At 43.4% G+C, this 10,867-nt stretch overlaps 1 pseudogene; it reads left to right on the forward strand.

Moving 5' to 3' along the window:
• The first annotated feature begins 6,554 nt into the window (after window positions 1-6,554).
• On the forward strand, window positions 6,555-8,952 carry LOC132230925 (WW domain-binding protein 11-like; annotated as a pseudogene).
• Window positions 8,953-10,867: the final 1,915 nt, after the last annotated feature.

The raw sequence follows: 10,867 nt of genomic DNA on the forward strand, positions 1-10,867 counted from the left end.
TATATTTTTATTATACAGATCTGAAAATTATAAGAATAACCTTCTTTGGAAGGTAATATTTCACTTAACTGGAGTCATGTTACATGCTTCTTATTAAATTGATTGCAAATGTTCATTTATAAAAAGCATTCTTTTTAAAATATATTTTATTGATTTTTTACAGAGAGGAAGGGAGAGGGACAGAGAGCTAGAAACATCGATGAGAGAGATACATCGATCAGCTGCTTCCTACACCCCCCCCCCCCCACTGGTGATATGCCCGCAACCAAGGTACATGCCCTTGACCGGAATTGAACCTGAAACCCTTGAGTCCACAGGCCGATGCTCTATCCACTGAGCCAAACTGGTTAGGGCTGTAAAAAGCATTTTTAGTTGGTGAATTATGCAAAACAGTCATTCATTGAGCTGGATGTGGCCCGAGGGCCACAGTTTGCCAACCCATTGGTTGTGGTGAGCTACCTTTAACTATAGGGGTTGATTTAGCTCTCTAAGAAGCAGAAGGAACCTGCTATGGTCTGAATGTTTTTGTCCCCCCATATTTACATGTTGAAATCTTAAGCCCCCCCAAAGTGATGGTATTAGTAGGTGTGGCCTTTGGGAGACAATTACATCATGAAGGTGGATCCCTCAAGAATGAGATTAGTGCTCTTATAAAAGAAATCCCTGAGCTCCACAGCCCCTTCTGCCATGTGAGGATACAAGAAAAAGTCTGTCAAAGGAAACCATCAACAAAACAACAAGAAAGCCCACTGCATGGAAGAACATATTTGCCAATGTTATCACCGATAAAGGTTTAATCTCCAACATTTACAGGGAACTCATACAACTTAACAAAAGGAAGATAAACAATCCAATCAAAAAAATGGGCAAAGGACCTAAATAGACACCTTTCAAAAGAGGACATTTAGAAAGCCAAGAGACATATGAAAACATGCTCAAAGTCACTAATCATCCGAGAGATGCAAATCAAAACAACAATGAGGTACCATCTCACACCTGTCAGAATGGCTATCATCAACAAATCCACAAACGACAAGTGCTGGAGAGGATGTGAAGAAAAAGGAACACTCGTGCATTGATGGTGGGAATGAAGACTGGTGCAGCCACTATGGAAGACAGAATGGAGTTTCCTTAAAAAACTAAAAATAAAACTCCCATTTGACCCCATGATCCCACTTCTAGGAATATATCCCAACAAAACAGAAACACCAATCAGAAAGGATATATGCACCCCTCTGTTCATAGCAGCACAATTCACCATAGCTAAGATCTGGAAACAGCCTAAGTGCCCATCAGTAGATGAATGGATTAGAAAACTGTGGTACATCTACACAATGGAATACTATGCTGCTGTAAAAAAGCAGGAATTCTTACCATTTGCAACAGCATGGATGGAACTGGAGAGCATTATGCTAAGTGAAATAAGCCAGTCAATGAATGAAAAATACCACATGATCTCCCTCATTTATGGGTAATAAAGGCCATTATAAACTTATGAACAAAAATATATACAGAGGCAGAGCTGCCTCGAACAGACTGTCAATACAGCGGGAAAGCCGGGGAGGGTTGAGGGGTGAGGCGGGGGGGGGGGGGGGGAGTAAGAGATCAACTGAAGGACTTGTATGCATGCATATAAGCATAACCAATGGACATAAGACACTGGGGAGTAGGGGAGGTCAGGGGATTGTCAAGGGCGGGAGAAAGAAAAGGAGACATATGTAATACCCTTTGTAATACTTTAAGCAATAAAAATAAATAAATAAATAAATAAATAGATAGATAGATAGATAGGAAAAAAAGAAAAAGAAAAGGTCTGTAACCTGGAAGAAGGGCTTCACTCACCACCCTGTCATTGGACTTCCAGCCTCCAGAGCTGTGAGAATTACATTTCTGCCCCTTACCCTGTAACATTTTGTTATAGCAGCCTGAACAGACTAAGACAGGCCAGTCTGCATTCAATCTCATTAACAGCAAGAACCATTATCTTGGAATCCAGGCCCTTGACTGTTTCCAAGCCAATCCCCTTGGTACTCTAGGACAGACAGGAATTAGGGGGAGGTTAAGACTCCTAGGAAAGGACTGGCTGGGAATACTGTCCTCAGATGTACTGTATTTACCTGATTGAAAAGCAATGTTTCTTTTCTTTTCAAAAATTATTTTTATTGATTTCATAGAGGAAGGGAGAGGGAAACATAGAAACATCAATGATAAGAGAGAATCATTGATCAGCAGTCTCCTGCACGCTCCCTACTGGGGATAGACCCCGCAACCCTAGCATGTGCCCTGACCGGGAATTGGACCGTGACCTGCTAGTTCATAGGTCTACGCTCAACCACTGAGCCACATCGACCAGGCCATTTCTTTTACTTTAATATCTCTGAAATCAAGTTGAGCCTTATAATCAATTATTTAATTTAATTGGCAAATTTATTTCTTTCTTAGTGTCAATAAAACAATGGGGAGACATAATTGATGGCATCTTAGCTTCTATAAAATATGGTAATATTTCTCATTCAAAGCTGCAATCCGGCTCCCTCTCGAATCTCTTCACCCCTGTCTGAGTAACTGTTTTTCCTATTAGAGCTTATGTTCTGCTTCTTTCTGTTGCCATAGAAATAGGCCCTTTTGGAAATGTTGTTCCCAGTGAAGGCTTTGGATGAACATCAAGACACAATCAATACTTGGACTGCTGGGTGTGATAGGGCCTTGTTTTGGGGTAAACTTCTTTGTAAAATTAGAGTTTACCTTTTTAAAAAAAAAAAAAAAAGCATTTAAAGTTTCTCTCCTTTCCAAAAGACAGGAGGGAGAGAATTGTTGAAAGTTAGAGCATCCAGCCTGTAACCTCTCTCTTCTGGGTAAGTGTCTCTGAGGAGGAAGCCAGCCTGCCTCAGAGTTGGCACAGAGCCCTGTTCCCTTGACAACTGCCTCTACAAATATGATGCCAAGCGCCACCTGGTGTCCACATCAAGCAAGCACAACAAATAGGCAACAGGCTGAAGGAAGTTTGAAGAATATGCAAAAGTTGGAATGTGGCCAGCCCGCCGTGGTTCAGTGATTGCGTGTGGACATATGAACCAGGAGGTCACGTTTTGATTCCTGGTCATGGCACATTCTCATGTTGTGGGCTCAAGCCCCTGTGTAGGACATGCAGGAAGCAGCCAATCAATAATTCTTTCTCATCATTGATGTTTCTCCCTTCCTCTCTGAAATCAATAAAAATAATTTTTAAAAAAGAATATGCAAAAGTTGGAATGTAATGGACAGAACCAGAAAGTCAGGCTCAAATCAGATGAGGGATTGTGACACATGTATTTGCTTTACCATATGTAATATGAGGGCCATGTATGAGTGAACATAATGTACCATAAGAATCTTGACATATTAAAAAAATTGTTATTATGGATAAGACATCAAATAGAAATCAGATATCCTTTGTGTTAATTCTGGTTTCACTTTAATCAGTAGATTTTCTGTTAAGTGACAGGCACTGTATGAGGTACTGGAGCCTAGCACTGTGCTAAAGGCTTGACATAGGTTACTTCATTCTAACCTATGAGGCAGACATTAAAATGTCATTAGGAAACTGAACTCATGGAGGTTAAATAACTTGCCCAAAGTCACACAGCTGATAAGCAGAGGAGCTGAAATACAAAAGTTTACTTATTATTATGCTTGCTACACGGTGGGCACTCAGTATTTGTTTAATGAAGAAAAACCCAATCTGCATGATGCCAGCCAGCATTGCCACACATAGGCAATCACTGCACATACCGCCATTGCTCCCGTGCCCTAGAACAAGTTACCCAAGGCTCAGGATGTCTGCCTCTCCGTTCTATTACCTGTGCAAGAAGGGTCCTTTGAGGTAGAACTCAGGAGGTTTAACACAGTAGAAGGCCTAACCCTCTAAGACATCAAGGGGCATGAAAGCAAAAAATGAGAGAAAAGGAAGCAGGGAAAGCCTTATCTGTGGTCTGATCAAGTGCTAAATCCTTGTTATGGGTAGTGAAAGTGTTTGCTCATAAGTATGGCTCTCCTAAAGTTGTTATAAAAGCTTGCTAGCAATCTTCTTTTAGTGATCTTCTGGCCTCACTGAAAATCAAATCATTTCGAGGTAAGAGTCAGGGTTCCAGGGCTATTTCCACCACTCCGTGGCTGTCTGAACTCTCCATCTTTGTGCAAATATCAAGAATTGCATCACATCACTGCAGCAACAGTCTCACCATCCATGCAGCCCTCCCAGCCAGCCATCTCCCCAGCGCCTCTCACAGAAGGGGCTTGAGCCAGAGATGAATCACAAACATAAGGAAAGAAAAATGCATAAACATATGAAGGAAATACAGCTCCCCTGGAAAGGGGTAGAATTTGTTTTCACTCTCCAGGACCTGACCTTCAGATGTGCAAACCTCCAGCTTCCTGAAAAAGCATCTGGAAGTTCAGAACTACTTTCTCATCTGGCAAACTCATGAAGTCTGACTCTAGTGTATTGTATCTGTCTCCTTAAGACTTTGAGAGCACTACAGAAAGAGCATTTTCTCTCATTCCTTACCACCTTTGTTTTTGAAAGGTTTTAGGATTAGTTTAGGCAAACATGAAGAAAAATAATAATTTGAATCCCAGGAAAGCTTTGGAGTAAATGAGATCATGTCTATGAAAGTTATGTGTAACCAGAAAGTCCTGTGCAAGTGCCAAGATTAGGTAGGGAGGCAGAGTTCTGTATTATGGGAGTTGAACATTGGGCCCTTGGAATGTCACACCTGATAGAAGTTCTTTGCCTGGGGAGCCTTGGTCAGCAGACAATTTAACAGTGTGATTTATGCTGAGGGTTTTGAACCATGTAGTACCCATTTGACCTCAGAAGGGGCTGTAGACCAGAGATTAACCACATGGGCAGTCAAACACAGAGTCCCAATATAAACTCTGAACATCAAGGCTTGGGTGAGCTTTCCAGGTTAACAATATTCCATGCATATTATCACACACTGTTGCTAAGAAAGTAATACTGTCCATGACTCCAGGGGGAGTTGACTGGAAGCTCCATGTGGTGGTTTCCTGGATTCTGCTGTATAATTTTCTTCCCTTGGCTGATTTTCATCTGTATCCTTTCCCTAAATGTATCCGTAATTGTGAGTATAACAGGTTTCAACGAGCTCAGTGAATCTTTTAGTGAATTATCAAATGTGAAATGTGAGGGTAGTTTTGGGAACCTCCTCAACTTGCAATTGGTATCAGAAGTGAGGGTAGTCACTTCACCCCTCTCCCCAATTTTACAATGATGTTCAGAGAAAGAAGCAAATTATATACATATGTTCAATATGATACCGTTTATAAAATAGGTAAAGCAATGAAGGCCCTGCATCCCTTTGTTCAGGTTGTACATTGTACAATTTTCTAGAGCACTTCCTCCAGCATAGCCTTTGTACAGTGTTTCCCTAGACTCGTGCGAGCACCTGCTGCTCAAGTGAACAAGCAACTATCATAAACATTTTTAGTAACAACATAAAACATTCATGAGAATGATAACCCCCAGTGATAACTGGCTGCCTCTCTGGTGGGAAAAGATAGGAAAACAATCCAGAAGGCATTCACAGGGGGTTCCACCTCCAGCTGTACTATTTTACTTCTTAGGCTCCATGGCATTCATGGGCATTCTTTACATGTATTATTCCCTATACATTTTCATATGTATAAAGTATATCATTTTAAAAATATATTTAAGCCTGGCCAGCTTGGCTCAGTTGTTGAGTATCAACCCATGAACCAGGATATTACCATTAGATTCCTGTTCAGGGCACATGCCCAAGTGTTGCGGGCTTGATCCCCAGTAGGGGATGTGCAGGAGGCAGCCAATCAGTGATTCTCTCTCATCATTGATGTTTCTATCTCTCCCTCTCCTTTCTTCTCTGAAATCAATTTAAAAAAATATTTTTTAAAACACATATTTGCCTGGCTGGTGTGGCTCAGGGGTTGAGCATCAACCCAGGAACCAAGAGGTCACTGGATTAATTTCTGGTCAGGGCACATGCCTGGGTTGCAGGCTCGATCCCCGGCAAGGGCCGTGCAGGAGGCAGCTGATCAATGATGTTCCTCTCTCATAGATGATTCTATCTCTCTATTCCTCTTCCTTCCTTCCTCTCAAAAAAATCAATTTTTTTAAAAAGTGTATTTAAAGAACAAAATGACAAAAATAATTTGGGGGGCGGGGAGGGAGGTCAGAGACAGAGATATAAGGAGAAAACTAGCAGCGTACAATACCAGTGAAATCAAAAGAAGAGTTTTAAATAGGACACAATGTTCAACGGCACCACAAGGAGCTGAGGATGAAAAGAAGGGATTTATAGAGTCAGCAATTAGAGCATTTTGATCTTTCAAAGAAAAGTGTCAACAAGCAGTGAGAGTGAAATCCCACTGCAAGAGGTTAAGGAGGGAGTAGGAAGTGATGAAGTGGAAACAGTGTTCATGCCACTGGACATTCATCAGTAAAAGAAAGGCTGTGGGACAGGAATTGTTGCATCAGAGAATATGTTTAAAGTCAGGAGTCTGCTTTAGAGGAGGTTTCAAGATGGCGGTTGCTAGATAGCTGACTGGGAGCCAAGGTGAAGGCCCCTACGAAGGGAAAGAGGCCAAGAATCCTCCCCTCCCGGCTTCTCGCAGTCCCAGAGCCCAGCAGAAGTGTTTGGACATTTTTATGTTGATCCTGGTAGTTTTTTGTTTGGTTGGGTTTTTTTTAATAAACAAGTGAACCATACAGATTGTCAACATGGGACGAAGAGCTACATCATCCACCAAAAGTGGAAAATTTATGCACCTCACAGACCAAGCCCGAAAAGAAGCCCAGAAGAGAGAATTAAAGAACAAAAAAAGAATGCATGATGGTACAAGTTGCAGTTTTGAAGATGAAGGATCCCAAACAAATTATCCGGGACAGGGAGAAATTGGATAAGATGGGGTTTAACCCAGTGCAACAGCCACAATTAAATGAGAAGGTGCTGAATGACAAGCATAAAAAGCTGCGTGAAACCTTTGAACGTATTCTACGACTCTATGAAAAAGAGAATCCAGATATTTACAAAGAATTGAGAAAGCTAGAAGTAGATTATGAATAGTAAAGGGCTCAACTTAGCCAATATTTTGATGCTGTGAAGAATGCTCAGCATGTGGAATTGGATAGTATTCCTTTGCCAGATATGCCTCATGTCCTTCCTACAAATTGATCCAGGACATTCCACTTAGGGGTGCCCAGCCACCCTCCATCCTTAAGAGGACCTCAGCCTATGGACCTCCAACTAGGGCAGGCTCTATTCTTCCTCTTCTTGGGCATGGTGTTCCACATTTGCCTCCTGGTAGAAAACCTCCGGGGCCACCCCCTGGTCCACCTCCTCCTCAAGTCTTGCAAATGTATGGCCATAAAGTGGGCTTTGCCATGGATCTTCCCCCTCGCCGACGAGATGAAGACGTTATATAGTCCTGAACTTGCTCAACGGGGCCCTGATGATGATGTTTCCAGCACCAGTGAAGATGATGGCTATCCTGAGGACATGGATCAAGATAAGCATGATGACAGTACTGATGACAGCGACACTGACAGATGGAGAAAGTGAAGGAGATGAATGTGTGCATTGTGATGATAACAAAAGAAATAACAATGAAGAAAAAAAAATCAAGTCTGAGTGCACGATTTGCAGATTTGCCTGGGAAATCAAGGAAGAAGAAGAAGAACATTAAGGAGCTGACTCCTCTTCAAGCCATGTTGCTTCAAATGACAGGTCAGGAAATCCCTGAGGAGGGACGAGAAGTAGAGGAATTTTCAGAGAACGATGGTGAAGATGATTCTGATGAGTCTGAAGCAGAAAAGCAGTCACAAAAGCAGCATAAAGAAGAATCTCTTTCTGAGGGCACATCTGCTTCTTCACAGCAGCAAGTTCCCCCACAGTCTGTTCCCCCTTCTCAGATACAAATACTTCCCATGCCAGGACCACCTCCTCTTGGACCACCCCCTGGTCCACCTTTACGGCCACCTGGACCACCTGCAGGCCTTCCTCCTGGGTCACCTCCAGGAGCTCCTCCATTCCTGAGACCACCTTGAATGCCAGGACTCCGAGGGCCTTTACCCCGACTTTTACCTCCAGGACCACAACCAGGCCGACCCCGTGGCCCTCCTCCGGTCCACCTCCAGGTCTGCCTCCTGGCCCTCCTCTTCGGAGACCCCCCACCAAGGCTACCTCCCCCTGCACCTCCAGGTATCCTTCCACCTTGTCCTGGCATGATGCGCCCACCTTTGGTGCCTCCTTTAGGAGCTGCCCCACCTGGGCTTTTCCCACCGGCTCCCTTGCCAAACCCAGGGGTTTTAAGCGCTCCACCCAACTTGATTCAGCGACCCAAGGAGGATGACACCAGTGCAGCCTCCATTGAGAAGAAAGCCACAGCAACCATCAGTGCCAAACCACAAATCACGAATCCCAAGGCAGAGATTACGCGATTCATGCCCACCACACTGAGGGGCCGTCGGGAGGATAAAGGGGCTACTGCTGCTCCCCAGAGGAAATCAGAGGATGATTCTGCTGTGCCTCTTGACAAAGCAGCCCCCAAATCTGGTCCCGTCTCAGTACAAACTAAGGATGATGTATATGAAGCTTTTATGAAAGAAATGGAAGGGCTGCTGTGACAACTTTTGATGCCCAAACACACGGTCTGTTCACATCATTGGTTCGTGGAAAAAGAGGCTCTTAGGAAACGTGGGCAAAACAGCTACTTTTATTGTCAGGGTATTTTCTAATTTCAGTTGAAGGAATATCTTAAAGTTTAGCCTTGTTTGGAATTCACTGCATACAAGAGAGGGTATTTCGCTCAGGCTAGGCTGGTTACTGAAGCAGTTCTGCTGCAAACGTCCATTCCCTTTCATACCACCACTTTCATCCCATTTCTTCCCCTCTCCAATCCTTTGGAACTTGTGATCTGGGGGCATATTTGTTTTTGATTCTCCTGGAGCAGAGATTTTTTTTTTGAGGGGGGAGGGGGGCGGGAATAGCTTATTTTACCTCATCTTGTCTTTTGTGTTTATTTTTAATATTTCCTTGTAAATATTTTGTAATATTGTATTGAAATGGATCACAATGTCATTTCCTAATACAAAGCAAGACATGTGGGAAGAAAATGTAAAATTCTTTAATTAAAATTATTTCCCGCTGACCTAAACTTTGAGTGTTTCATGAAATAAATAAATGTTCTACCCCAAGGTTGGGGGGGAAGAGTCTGCTTTAGACAGAATGCTTGTGTCCCCCCAAATCCATCTGTTGAGATCCCAATGCCCAACGTGATGGTATTAGGAGGTGGGACCTTTGGCAGGTGATTAGGTCACAGAGGTGGAGCCCTCATGGATGGGATTAGTGCCCTAATAAAGGAGGAGCCACAGAGCTCACTTGTCCTCTTTCACCACATTAAAAATATATATATTGTATGAACTAACACTAAGAGAAACAGAGGTAACACATGTGCCCAGGTTGTGATGTGTGACATGTCGGTTAATAAGTGGCAACAGGGCATTGACTTGTGACTCTGATGAATGGTAGCAGTCATATAAAGACCATGGGCCACGTCACCTTATGATGAGCAGCACAGAGAAAAGAATCCTAGATGGAAGCTACACAGTATTATTTGCTTCTCACCTCATAGTGAAGTAGAAAAGGAAAGAGAAGAAGAATCAATAATGTATGTTAGGGGCACCTCAGTTAGGCTATATACCATGAACTAAATTCTGGTTTGAAACTAACAAACAGCCCAGGAGAAACTAAATTCGATTCCCTGGATACAGCAAGGTTTCATGGATCCCAAAACCCTTTAGGGAGGGAGGATTCAAAGTAAAGACACTAAAAGTTGCAGCCTAGCCTGTGATTTTTCTAGCAATTAAAGTACTTAATTGTGACAGGAGCAATTATGTTTTACTTCTTTTTTAATATAGTTTTATTGATTTCAGACAGGAAGGGAGAGAGAGAAAGAGAGACAGAAACATCAATGATGAGAGAGAATCATTGATCGGCTGCCTCTTGCACACCCCCTACTGGGAATCAAGCCTGCAACCTGGTCATGTGCCCTGACCGGGAATCGAACCTGGGACACTTCAGTCTGTAGGCTGAGGCTCTATCCACTGAGCCAAACCAGCTAGGGCTATGCTTTACTTCTTATATGGACCATCTGCCTTTCCCAAATGATTCCTATCAGCTTCATACCTCCTAAGCAGTGTGCTTAGGCTCAAGCTGTATGAATAAACTTGCTAAAACTCTAATCCTCTGAGCCCCAGCTGGAGCCCTGAGCCTGTCACTTCTGACCACAAGCAGCCTAACCTGTTTATACTAATGCAATCACATATAATAAAAGCCTAATATGCAAATTGACTGAATAGCAGAACAACCGGTGGAACGACCAGTCACTATGATGCACACTGACCACCAGGTGTACGCAGGCCCTAAGCCAGCCAAGGAGGGTGCCAGTGGGGGCCCCCTGATTGCCCTGCCGGTTGCCCTGCAGAGGGAGGCAACCTACCGCAGCAGCGGGGAAATCAGGGGGTGGGACCGGCTGGCAAGCAGGCGGTGCCAAGCCCCTCCCCAATAGCCCCACCAGTCACCCCACAGATAGGCCCTGATCACCGGCCAGGCCTAGGGATCCTATCCATGCACGAATTTCGTGCACTGGGCCTCTAGTATAAAACATTATTATTGATATGCCACAATGAATTAAAAATTAGAACCACAACTAACACATCTACCTGCAGGGTTTTTATGGATGGGTTTGCCTTGGCAGTGGCCTTCGCCTCTGCTGTGGATGTGCTGCTTAGATTTCCCCCTACAAGACTGAAACACTTGTTTTTCAAGCT

This window comes from Myotis daubentonii, chromosome 3 (assembly GCF_963259705.1).
Source record: "Myotis daubentonii chromosome 3, mMyoDau2.1, whole genome shotgun sequence".
Lineage (NCBI taxonomy): Eukaryota > Metazoa > Chordata > Mammalia > Chiroptera > Vespertilionidae > Myotis > Myotis daubentonii.